We start from the raw sequence: 13,817 nt of genomic DNA on the forward strand, positions 1-13,817 counted from the left end.
AGGAGTACGAAAAAAAAGAAAAGTCAACTTAACAACTAAAAGAGCCCAACTATCCCCAAACTAGCACTACCCACAACAGACTCCCACAAACAACAAATACACTACAATACTGGACAATTGTAAACAAAACACACTCAGACAGTATATAACAACAATATTTATTTCACAAAGTAACAAGTAAGATAGCACACAGGACACAAAAGCACAAAATCACTAGACAACACTCTGAACACAGTCACACAGTCTAGAAGATTCACAGACTTCAAAGTGAAAGTGAAAGTACACCCACTGTACATAATCTGTAAACAGGATATCCTATTACATCACATCCTGCATAAAATGGCTGCAGTTTTTACCGTTATGCATCATATTTTTTCACGCATATAGAATGTGCGTCATATTTTTCGACGCACTGGAGTGAAAATTAGGCCGCATCCAAATAATAGTAAATAGTCTCTACAATTATTTGGATGCAGCTTAATTTTCACTCCTGTGCATCGAAAAATATGACGCAAAATCTGTATTGGTGGAAAGAAAATGATGCATAACACTAGCAATGTCAAAATGTCAGTGCATGAACTGGTTTTGGGGATTTTTTCAATTTTTATGTTATGTTACATTTGTGACACAACTGAGATAGGCTGATTGCACCCACTATGGTGTTGATGGTGTATGTTCACATGTGAGACATCATACTGCAGCGGACCATGACCCGCTACTTCTTTAACAGGATTTTGACGGTTGGCTGACGCACTAGATGGCCATATGTGTGGCCTTCATATATGTATTGCACAATTTGGACACGTTTGGCATCAGGAGAGGATAGCAAGGTGACGTACATAAGTACAATACCTCAATGCCTATGGCTCAATGTGTGTGCAGTGGCAACTAATGTAGTTGTTGACCCAGTGTGTGTGCATCACAAGATGCATATTTGAAAATATGCTTGTATGAATGTGAAGTCAATGTGTCCATACCTGAGATGCAAGTCATTGTGGAAATGAGAGAGGACATGTGTTAGTCATACATGTAGCAACATCCGTTGTGTGCACTTCTAAGATTTTGGGTAACGTAGACACCACAAAGGACAAAGCATGCACCAGATAGATGGCAGACGCTTGTTCATGTCAATGGTCCACAATTTCACCATCCCATGTCCTAGATTTTTGGTAACTGCTTCCTAGGCACTTGTTGGTGAATCCCACAGTGAGTCAGGCACATGCATTGACGAAGTGGGTACCATGTAATTGGCCCAGACAGCAAAAGGTGAACCACAAATGTTATATGACTCCACAATTGAGGTCATATAACTGAGCCACAACTCTCCAGTGGCTGTGGTTGGCCAGCAGACGAGGCAGCACGTGTCCACATATTTCCAGTGATCAATTGCACAGAGGTGTCTTGTTCATGTGTGTGCTCCAATGTTGATCCTGTATATTTTTTGGGGTGTATGTTGTCACAGTTACGTCCAGGTCTCATCATGAGTCAGTGGCAGCTATTCCTGTATCTACTGAGTATCCTTCGGAGATCAATGTGAGTAAAGTCAATGAGGACATGAGAATCTCCATGGGGATGGTCCCACCCTGTCAATGAAGACGTGTAATGAGACTGTCAACAGGGCAACCTTGGCGTGCTGAGTGAGATCATGTCTCAGGTGTCATGTTCCGGCAGGTGTCATTACCACATTTGTACACAGGTGAAATTCCCCCTGCATCTGGGAACATCTTAGTCTCTGTGCTGATTATTCTCACAGCTATTCTCCACGCACAGCCCATCAATTTGTTGTGAGCAATGTAATTCAGCGTGTGAACTGACAGGGTCCTAACATGTGTGGACTTTTCATGGACATTATCAGAGGTTGTTGGTTCTGCTGAATGCCCCGTACCCAATCCCTGCATACGGCCCTAGGACACTGTCACACTTTGTTGTTCATGCATAAATGAGACTGAGACAAGGGATGAGCCATGATTTTGGTATTCAAAGACAATTTAACAAATATGGTACAATTAAAAGGCAGATGATGCTATACAATGTATTTGGGTATGCATTGATGAAGCACATGACAAAATACCCTCTAAGGAATGAGAGGTTTGGTAAAGCAAGTGTGGTACATATGTAGCCACAGGGAATATTTAGGATGACGCACAGACAGATGCCAGTCAGGCTGACAGGATGCAGGGTGAATCAGGATCCAGCAGTTTCACAAGTTACATAATCAGTGGTCTGACTAAGACTGTTTGGAGGACGAACTAGACAGTTGACATGTAAAACTGTGTATGTCCTGTGTTTTTGAAGGTGACACATGATCCCAAGGGCTGTGTTACCCGGCTTCATTACTAGCAATGCTTAATGGTGTATTTGACCAAATGGCAACTTCTATGCTGTTCCAGGCATCAGCAGGGGCAGTGCATGTTCAGATGGGTGGTGTGCATGGAGGTGATCACAGGTGTGGGTTGCATCAGTGTCTCACACGTCCTGTAGGTAAGATTTGCATTCAAATAGCCAACAGTACCTTTCACACAGGAAGCAATCTACAGGTGCTAACAGGGCTTAGAAACTACAAGCCAGTGTATTAATTGACCTGACGTCCATGCAGTCAGATGTACTATGACAATGGTATACCATAGGAAAGGGTGTAGCACACTGGATTACTATTGTTAGTCTGTGTGTGTAGAGGAGGAAATATCGGGGTACACATATTACTATTCCAGGGACCTCTTCAGACAGGTGGGTTGTGACCAGGTGCATGGGTGTGTCAGGAGTTAGAAAATGGGCTGACATGTACATGGAATGTCATGTGTGCAATGTTTGTCATATGTGTGGCACTTGTGCTGTATATGTTCTGCTTATATGGAACTCTAGTCACAGATAGTCCTTGCAAAGATTGGATGCAGTTGGACTTACTGCTGTCAAGGGTCTGGTCATACATTCCTGTTACTGATGCAAAAGCAAATCAACTGCCTCATGTATGAGGCTTGTTTTCCCCTTATTGAGTGATGGTGTCTTAGTTGTGTGCTATATGCTGCGATGAACCATGTTGCCAACATGTATGTGTGAAATAGGTGTGGTCCTCTGCTATTGGCCTTCAAAGGTGAAATGTACAGGATCTATTGTGATCATTACAACCCTGGCGGACAGTGTTAAAGCGGCGGTAAGACCGCCAACAGGCCGGCGGTAAAAAATTTGCAATTACGACTGTGGCTGAAACCGCCAACAAAGACAGCCACTTTAACACTCAGGCCCATATTTATACTTTTTGACGCAAAACTGCACCAGCGCAGTTTTGCGTCAAAAATATTACAGCCGGCTAACGCCATTTTGGTGCGCTGTGCGGGCGACATATTTATACTTTGACGCACAGCGGCGCAAACAACAGGTGGGAGTCATTATTTTTTACGCACACCGCGGCGTCAAGTCGTAAAGGAAAACGACGTTAACGCGGCGGAAATGACTGTGGGTCGATTTACGACACCGCAAACTGGATATGCGCCGTTTTTTTTTACGCAATAGCGCCAAAAACCCCAGCGAACACAGCCATTTCACCAGAGGAGAGCCAAAATGGATCCCAGATGCCACTACAGACCCCAGGAAGATGACAGCAGACCAGGAACCAGCCAGGAGGACCACACAAGGACCAGGACACTTTTAAGAAGAAAAGAAAGTGTCGCTTTGGTGCAGAGGAGCAGGAAATTCTGGTTAAAGAGGTGACGGAACACCAGCACCAACTGTTTGTCACATCAAAGTTGCCAATCAGTAGGAGAGAGGCTATATGGCAACAAATTGTCAACAAGATTAACAGTGTGGCTGAAGTACGCAGAACAGTCTTCGAGTGCAAGAAACGCTGGCATGACTGCAAGCGCAGGACCAAGGAAAAGATGGCCAGGAACAGGAAGGCAGCACTGCAGACTGGAGGTGGGAGTCCAGCACATCAGGAGGCCCTGGACCACATGGAGGAGATGGTCGCAGCCGTCATCCCTGAGGAGATCGTCACAGGGATTCAAGGACAGGACAGCGCAGACTACCAGGAGACAACGCACATGCAGGGTAAGTCGCATGGGGATCTAAAATGCACTAATGTTAACTGCAAGCGGGGGGGATACTGACCACAAAATGCATGGAAGACAACATATACATGGAGTGGCATGGGTAAAGGGGCATGGCATTGGGGCATGGCCTGCACAGACAGAAGCTGGGGCACACCATTACACTACACCAGCAACAGTCCCATGGGGGCATGCTGTCATGCCAACGATGGAGCAAAGGGAAAGCCATGACAGGAGGGAAGGCCACTACGTCAAAATTACATCCTGGCACTCATCAGCCAACATACCTCCTACATTAACTAGGGCCCTATTAGCAATCCTCTAGCCAAACTGACAACTGCAATGTAACTGCGACAACAGTTGCCACTACCACCTCTGATCTGTGTGCAGCTCAAGTAGCCAATGGCAGTAACCTCCCCATGGATCATACACACCTAAATTAGGGGGTGAGGATGACATCTGCAACAATCCCCTGAAACAAGACAAAGGCCCCAGTACACTCAAATGTCAATGCCCATAGTTGTTACAAACATCAGCCAAAGTAAACAACAATATTAGCGACACAGCACTAAGGACACACCCATGTTGCATATATCAGGGTCCATCCTGTGCCTGGGTAACAAGGCAACATCCCAAATGTCATACTGCTCAGACAACAGCATTGAGGAGGGGACATATGTAACTGGTCACTGAAATACATCTGCACAGTCAGAGGACGAAATAGGGCACTGATACGACTATCAGGGCAATCCAATGTAACACACATTACCCAACATCAGCAGGACCCATTAACAATGTCAACATCCATATCAGATCATAACATTCCCATGCATAGGATATGCCACATGTCAATTACATTTAAGTCGATGTGAACGATCAGGGATTGGGGCAGGTCCAGATTGTTAAGTGTGCTGCCAGGGCCATCAGAACACCCACAGCCAGTGAAAGGTCTCACCATGAGAATGGATGTACACGGAGGGTCGAGTAGGACAAGAAGGTGGCAATTCTCTATTTGGCCTAAACCAACACCTAGAGGCGATGAGGCTGACAAGTCTGATAACTCAATAACATACATGTGACACACAGGTGGGCCATAGGCCTGAAACAATGCCCATCTGAAGGACTGCAGATATTAATATAAAACTAGATCACAAAGTGAATTCATCAAAAGGCAGGCACGTCACATCAAAATTGTCACAACACAGACACACTAATTGTACCCTGTTTCATTGCAGAGGAAGATGGATCTCCTGCCGATATGCCTGTCCCAGATTTCCCTGATGACATGGATGACGAGCCGATAAACATTCCCCAGGAGACTATCCAAAAGGTCCTTGAAACCCTCCAGACCCCACCTTCTGTCACAAGGAGGAGCACAGAACAAGCAGCCATCGCAGAGGAACCACCCACCACCCCAATTGTAAGACCTGCCAGCTCCAATACAGCTGAGGACTCAGACGACACTGGCACCAGCTTTGAGAGAACTGTAGTAGGAGTACAGCGGGAGCTGGCCAAGGAGATGCAGGTGGGGATGCAAAATATGGCAGCCAGCCTTGAGGGGGTGCGTTCGTGCATGATGTCATTTGCAGATCAGGCAGCAGCTATGCGAGCCCTAACATCTATCTTGCAGGAACTGCAGAAAACCCAGAAGGAAATCAGCACAGCTGTAATACAGTTGACCCAACACCTACAACAGCAATCCTGTAAACATGTGCACGAATGCAACATTGAACCCCTCAGGGCCGACCTGGCTGTCTACCATCGTGATGTGGCTGCTATTCTCAAGAACCAGCAGGCCCTCCTTGCAGCAGTACTGCCCTTAAGACCTTCACAGGGAGCAGCGACCGGGATGTCTGACTCCATGTCTTCTAATACTGAGGTGTGTGTTGCCCCTTCACAACCAACAACAACAAGGACAAAGCAGGCAACACACACATCAGAAGAAGAAGACATGGAACATATCACATTCACAAGGAAAAGTACCCGGAAGCACTAGTTCCTGCCACATGGCCAACTATTACCAAAGTCCTGCGTTTTGAAACATGTCAGTCTTACAACAACTGTACTCAAGCACTGTTCTGCTAACCACTGTATATCTTGTCACCAAGCCCAGTGATTGTCTCTCTCCTACTCATTGGCTAAGTCTGTCCCTCTGCACTGTCTGAAACAGCAACCCCAGCATGACAAAAGCATTTTGGTAAACCCTTTTTTTGGATCACAATGGAAGATATCACTATAATGGACTCACAATCATGGACAATGTACATATAGCACTACAGCACTTTTCAATAAATAGCACTTACACAACAAATCTGTCTCTGGGTAATGTGACATATCAACTGTGCAGTAGATAATTGAAATGTGCCTACTGTCAAATAACGTAGCTTGTCAATACAACTGTCCAGATATTATGTAGTTAGAGAAATCTGCACAGTGACCATGATTGCATCATACTCTGCCCATCCTGAGGGAATAATCTGATGAAGTGAGAAACCATACACCACCATGCTGTGTAGGACAGAAGAATGCTTCCTCAGGGGATAAGGAAGTCATCAAATAATGCCCGCTAAATATTGTCAACATGCAGAAATAACACAATAAACATGCCACACTAATCTAAGTAAATACAAAAAAAAACTGCACAAATGAAGGTGTCTCAGTTAACATACAAATAGGTAATCATGCCGAACTGTGTCACAAATGATGTATGAGGGTCATGAAGACAAGAATACAAGATTGCCAATGAGAACTCATCTTATAAGGGTGTGCATGATCATCACACTGCAGTCAGACCTAAAACTGTTTCCCCAATATCAAGTCTGGAAGCACTGTTAGTGACTTTGAAAACACACTTATCAACAGAAACACATTGGGATCCATATTAACTGTGATTGGTGGTTGCAACAAAGGGTAGAGACTTTGCAAGGTAGCTCTGGGTTAGCTGCCAATCGTACAGCTCAGTTGGGATTTGTTTGTAGCATTGGACACAGATGTTATAGTACAAAAAAGATGTACACTGAATCCAAACCCACGATCAAGTACCATTCAACACTTACTATTAAGGGGTAACCAAATATTTATCAAAAGCTAACCATAGATGAGGAAACTGAAGGAAAAATCTTACCTACCCTAATCTACCCTGACTACTCATTACCCACAACTGTCCCTAACTAACCTAAGCTACACTTACTTATCACATGTAATGAAACGTTCTAAACATCTACCCCCACCCCCCTTATGAGATGGGACACATTGAGGACTACACATACTAACCTAAACACATACTATACTACCCTAAACAAATATATGGGCCTGATTCCAACTTTGGAGGACGGTGTTAAACCGTCCCAAAAGTGGCGGATATACCACCTACCGTATTACGAGTTCCATAGGATATAATGGACTCGTAATACGGTAGGTGGTATATCCGCCACTTTTGGGACGGTTTAACACCGTCCTCCAAAGTTGGAATCAGGCCCTATATTTTTTTGGTAATTTAAAAAAAGAAAAATGTTTAGCTTTTTTGGGTATTTTTTTTTACACACAAGAACCCCAACATAGCCTACCACCCACCCACCCACACATGTAATAAGTCAAAAAAGAAACAAGCAGGACCCCCTAGCCACCCACCGACTAACACTGACTAAACTAACAGCCTATACTAACCTAACACTAAGGCCCTCATTCTGACCTTGGCGGGCGGCGGAGGCCGCCCGCCAAAGTCCCGCCGTCAGGTTACCGTTCCGCGGTCGAAAGACCGCGGCGGTAATTCTGACTTTCCCGCTGGGCTGGCGGGCGGTCGCCTTCAGACCGCCCGCCAGCCCAGCGGGAAAGAGGCTTCCACGATGAAGCCGGCTCGGAATCGAGCCGGCGGAGTGGAAGCTGTGCGACGGGTGCAGTTGCACCCGTCGCGTATTTCACTGTCTGCGCAGCAGACAGTGAAATACATTTAGGGGCCCTCTTACGGGGGCCCCTGCAATGCCCATGCCAGTGGCATGGGCACTGCAGGGGCCCCCAGGGGCCCCGTGACCCCCCTACCGCCATCCGGATCCCGGCGGTCGGACCGCCGGGATCTGGATGGCGGTAGGGGGGGTCAGAATCCCCTCGGCGGCGCAGCAAGCTGCGCCGCCTTGGAGGATTCAATGGGGCGGCGGTACACTGGCGGGAGCCCGCCAGTGGTGCCGGTCCGACCGCGGCTTTACCGCCGCGGTCGGAATCCCCATTGGAGCACCGCCGGCCTGTCGGCGGTGCTCCCGCGGTCCTCCGCCCTGGCGGTCTTTGACCGCCAGGGTCAGAATGACCGCCTAAGCCCCCTAAGCCCACTTACTATAAGAACAAGGAAAGAGGAGGGAGGGGAGGGTATCATGTCCATCTATTCAACTGTCTAGAGGTTTGCCCTCCGGAGGGTCCGCTTTATATCCTTGACCCACCGTTTAATGTGCCACACGTCCCGGCTCAGGTGGCTCACCTTGCGCAGCACTTTGTCCATCTTGTGTTCAAGTCTATTGAAGGCTGCAGGGTCAACAGCTGGAGCAGTGGCAGTCTGGGTACCGGCGGAGGAGGTCTGTGTGGGCTGTCCTGCACCGGTGGCAATGCTGGGGCCAGGAAGTCCAGCAGATTTTGAATCAACAGAGGCAGCTGTTGGTGGGGCCGCCTGGCTCTGATTGGTGGTTGTTTCTGTGGTGGCTGTGGTGGGCACAGTAGACCCACCCTGTGGGAAGGCTCGCCATGCCCCAGACGCACGTTCATGGCGATATCGCCGGGCCATCCTCCGGAACCCCGACTCCACCAACAGGATGTGCTGGTATCGCATGGCCTGACGCTGAAATTCACGGACCTGGTCTGGAGTCATGTTAGCTGCTGTGAAGACAAATGCAGATATGCCACATTAGTAACTGCATTGTGTGAAACAGCACAGCAAGTTAATCAGACATTACATCTACTGTACTTGTAACAGCTCATATCACGATACAGAGCATCGAATGTCCCTGAGGAAGTATATGGCAGGCCAGACAACAAAGGTGACATCACACAAAGCACATCCATAACCCACAAGATGGGCAACAACTGGCCTTGACTTGCTATCTGAGTTCTGACAGTTAACATCTAAGAATCATGCTGCATATCCTCCACCAAGAGCTGGGCTACAAATGTCAGTGTACGGAAAGCAAAACTAAAGCCACATGGTCTGCAAGTTGTAACTGGACTGTCCAGTATGGTACCAAGTGCCAAACCTGAGTGTGTATACTACTATGCAACCAAACCGTCACTTATTCACAGGTATGTGTAACATACTGGTAGCATCAATACTAGGTACCCCATTCACAAACCCATGGCCGTGTTTGAGGGGGGGCGGTGGATACACAACTATAATTTGCCAACAACATGTACACCGAGGAGTGTATAGGCAACTCCACACATGTTTGTCTCTACAGACACACCACAGGTAAGGTCTATCTACAATTTGGAGTCAGCAAACCCTAGAGCACTCATAGAGTCAGACATGTCAGGAAATTCAGAACTTAGTACACAACATATACTTCCAGTGAGGCCTGACTTACATCAGACACAGAGGGGGTCATTCTGACCCTGGCGGCCACCGACCACGGGAGCACCGCCAACAGGCTGGCGGTGCTCCCACGAGCATCTGACCGCAGCGGTTCAGCCACGGTCAGAAGCGGAAAGTCGGCGGTCTCCCGCCGACTTTCCGCTGCTCGGGGGAATCCTCCATGGCGGCGGAGTGCGCTCCGCCGCCATGAGGATTCAGACACCCCCTACCGCCATCCTGTTCATGGCGGGAAACCCGCCATGAACAGGATGGCGGTAGGGGGTGCCTGGGGGCCCCTGCAGTGCCCATGCCAGTGGCATGGGCACTGCAGGGGCCCCCGTAACAGGGCCCCGCAAAGTATTTCAGTGTCTGCTTTGCAGACACTGAAATACTCGACGGGTGCAACTGCACCCGTCGCACCCCTGCAACTACGCCGGCTCAATTCTGAGCCGGCGTCCTCGTTGCAGGGGCATTTCCTCTGGGCCGGCGGGCGCTCTTTTGGAGAGCGCCCGCCGGCCCAGAGGAAATGTGTGAATGCCCGCCGCGGTCTTTTGACCGCGGTGCGGTCATTTGGCGGCGGGACTATGGCGGACGGCCTCCGCCGTCCGCCATAGTCAGAATCACCCCCAGAGTTGCTAGAACACCAGTGATCATGAATTGCATGCACACCTAGGCCATTACACTCAGGTTCCACAGACTTGATGCACTACATGTGGAAGTACATGCTGCTAGGAGGTTCTACCTACTGTTTCAAACTTACGTAGGTAAATAGTGAAGCAGATGTCTATTGGGAAGCTATTAGCTCCACCAATCTTAGAGAATGTGGGTCTGACAGGCTGACTAAATAGGGGCTGACTTCCATTGCGACTCTTGGTGATACAAGTATCAGACACATGACTATCCCCTGTACTCACAGTGGGGCCTACAGGGATGTCCTACAATCCCTACATGATACCATTGGATATGCATTGGCTAACTCAAAACATGTGAGAACTACATTCCCACTCATGGAACAAGTGAAAAACTTGCCCAACGCATCACACCTTGCTATGCGTCCAACTCACACGAGTCCATAACCAGCAAACACAACACATAACAGACATATCAACACTTACTGGAGTGGTCGGGTCCTCAAATGTCGCCACCTCTCCCACAGTATAGGGTGCCGGTCCACCTGTAAGGTATGGAAGGAAGAAATGTGCTCAAAATCTGTGCACAGTGCAACAATTTCAGTATCATTTACAATGTGTAGGCTGAATAAGGACATGGCAGCCATTCAGACATGATAGTACTGCATCTGATATTTCACGGCCAACTTGTACATAGCATGGATCTCCTGTGACAGTTACACACATATCTGCACACATACATTGGCCCTAACTATCATGTTGTTGCAAACTTGCCCCATAATTGGTGAGCACTAAAAAATATGGAGTGTAATCGTCTCATCATGTGCATCCAAGAGAAACATCCAACGCCTGGTCACTTGAGGACTGCATTACCAGTCAAACATGCCTTGTGGCCATGACACATTTATTGCACATAGGCCCAATGTACAGAGGGCGGGGCAGGGACTCCTGTAAGCCATCCTGTTGTTACAGTATAGTCAATTGATGTGGCCCAGCTCTGGTGATTTGCACCAACTATGGAGATGTGAAGCCATGTGCATACACTTGGACTGCATTCCATATTTGGATTGTGGCTCAACCGATTCCAATAAACATCTTGAGATGTTAGCTGAGGGCACCTTACACCTTTTCACGATGTTTTCAAATCATCAACTGACATGTATCCAAAAAGATCAAGAAACACAATAATCCCACACATTCATAGTACTTCTGTGAACGCTTTCCTTCCACACTCACCAGACTAACATGAGACCAATGTTTGAGCCACTTTGCTATTATCATTTGACGTGAAGGCAGCACTCATTTCATGTAGTGATTCTAAAGTGAGTCTAGCAATTGCGTCAACATTGTTGGCCTAAATGTTGGTACATCTGTACTTCTATCTCAATAATACCCTATATAGACATGATTGGCTCCTATTTTGTTAGCTGTGCTGACAAAAAGGCCGCACACATTTCCTTCATGGTAAAGTTACCTGTAAGTTTGCTGAGCACGTGCTACCTGACAGCTAGCAATTGTGATCCTTGCCATAGTGCATCAATGATCCCCTTATATTTCCCCAGCATTACACACAGTCAGCAAGTTAGCTGGCAGACATTGCACTAATCCCCTGATGTCACTACAGAGCATTTAATCGTGCACAATAACAATAGTCGTACTCACCAACAGTGCCACCAATCATGATTCCCAGGTGGTCCAAGAGATCCTGCCCAATGGTGATGAGGTCAGCCCACATGGACACTCAGAGATGCCTAAGTCGACTGTCTGTACTCAGTGAAATTACACAATCAGGTGGACGGTGAAAATCTATACTCAGTAGAATAGTAATGATAAAGATGCCAAGTTAAAATGGGCATACAGACAAGGGTCAATCTCATATGTATGATGACACCACAGTTGAGGCCATAGAAGTAAGGCCCAACTATCAAGTGGCTGTGGTGGACCAGCATACAAGACAGCACGTGCCCACATATTTCCAGTGATCAATTGCACATAGGTGTCTTGTTCATGTGTGTGGTCCAATGATGATCCTGTAGATTGTTTGGGGTGTAATTTGTCACAGTTCGGACCAGGACTCATCATGAGTCAGTGGCAGCTATTCCTGTAACTACTGAGTATCCTTTGTTGATCAATGTGAGTAAAGTATATGTGGACATGTAAACCAACATGTGGATGGTCCCACCCTGTCACTAAAGACATGTAATGAGACAGTCAACAGGGCAACCTTGGTGTGCTGAGTGAGATAATGTCTCAATTGTCATGTTCCGGCAGGTGTCATTACAACATTTGTACACAGGTTGGCCTCTGCACTTCCCACTGTTTCTGGGAACATCATAGCCTCTGTGCTGTTTATTCTCGCAGCTATTCACCACACACGGCCCATCACTATGTTGTGCGCACTGTGATGCTGTGTGTGAACTGTCATGGTTCTGACATTTGTGTATTATTCATGTACATTATCAGAGGTTGCTGGTTGTGCTGAAAGCCCCGCACCCAATCCCTGCCTATGACCCTGGGACAATGTCACACTTTGTCATTCATGCATATATGCAACCCAGACAAGGGATAGGCCATGAATTTTGCATTTCCAAGAGGAAGTAACTCAAATGGTACAGTTAAAAGGCAGATGATGCTATACAATGAATTTGTGTATGCATGGAAGAAGCCCATGCCCAATGCCCCATGATGAATGGCAGATTTGCTAACGCAAGTGTGGTACATATGTAGACACAGGGGTACTTTAGTGTGATGCACAGACAGTTGCCAGTTAGGCTGACAGAATGCAAGGTGATTCAGGAGCCAGCTACTGGACAAGTTACATAATCAGTGGTCTGACTGAGACTGTTTGGAGGACAAACTAATATAAAGAAAGGTACACTGTTCCATAAGGCATCCAACCTATTCGGGGTGCCAGCAGAGTAGGGCGAATGAAAGTCAGAGATCCAGAGGAGTATCAGGAGAGCCCTCAAGCACCAGCTAAGGTGACCTGTTTCATCATTGGGCAATCTCCACGCCAGACCGGTACTGCAATATCTGGCAGGCCGCCCCCCATTGGGGGTTATACACTACCGAAGGCAACTTGCCAGATGAAGGTCTGGAATAAGAACTGACTAGAGAAGTAAAAAAGGAAGTGTATGTGAAGGAGAGTGAAGATAAAAATGGCTCTGAGCCTAAAACATCATTTTAATGTATCCGAAAAGGTTCAGGCCAAGATTAAAAACCTTTAGAGTATTGGCGGGAATAATGTCCTGCTATGCTCTATAAAGAAGGAAGGGTAGTATACCTAATCCTATCTATTGTATGGTCTACATGTTTCGCGTCTTTTTTGGGTCAAAAAATGATCCCACAACGCTTCGTCAGGACCCGGAAACTACTTCTCCTATTCAAAAACAAAAACATGAAGTGCTGAGGTGTCACTTACAAGTTGAAGACAATTTGTCAAAGTCAGTAGGTCAATCAGTCGCCCTGCATGAAAGTAAAAAACAAGTTCAAATTAGTGCCAACGTGCAAATAGGTACCTGAAAGGGCGTACTCACAAAGCACAGCAAACATACCCCAAAAAGAGTGCCACATAAAAAGGGAAAACAAAGGCTTACC

The sequence above is a fragment of the Pleurodeles waltl genome, chromosome 6 (assembly GCF_031143425.1).
Source record: "Pleurodeles waltl isolate 20211129_DDA chromosome 6, aPleWal1.hap1.20221129, whole genome shotgun sequence".
Taxonomy (NCBI): Eukaryota; Metazoa; Chordata; class Amphibia; order Caudata; family Salamandridae; genus Pleurodeles; species Pleurodeles waltl.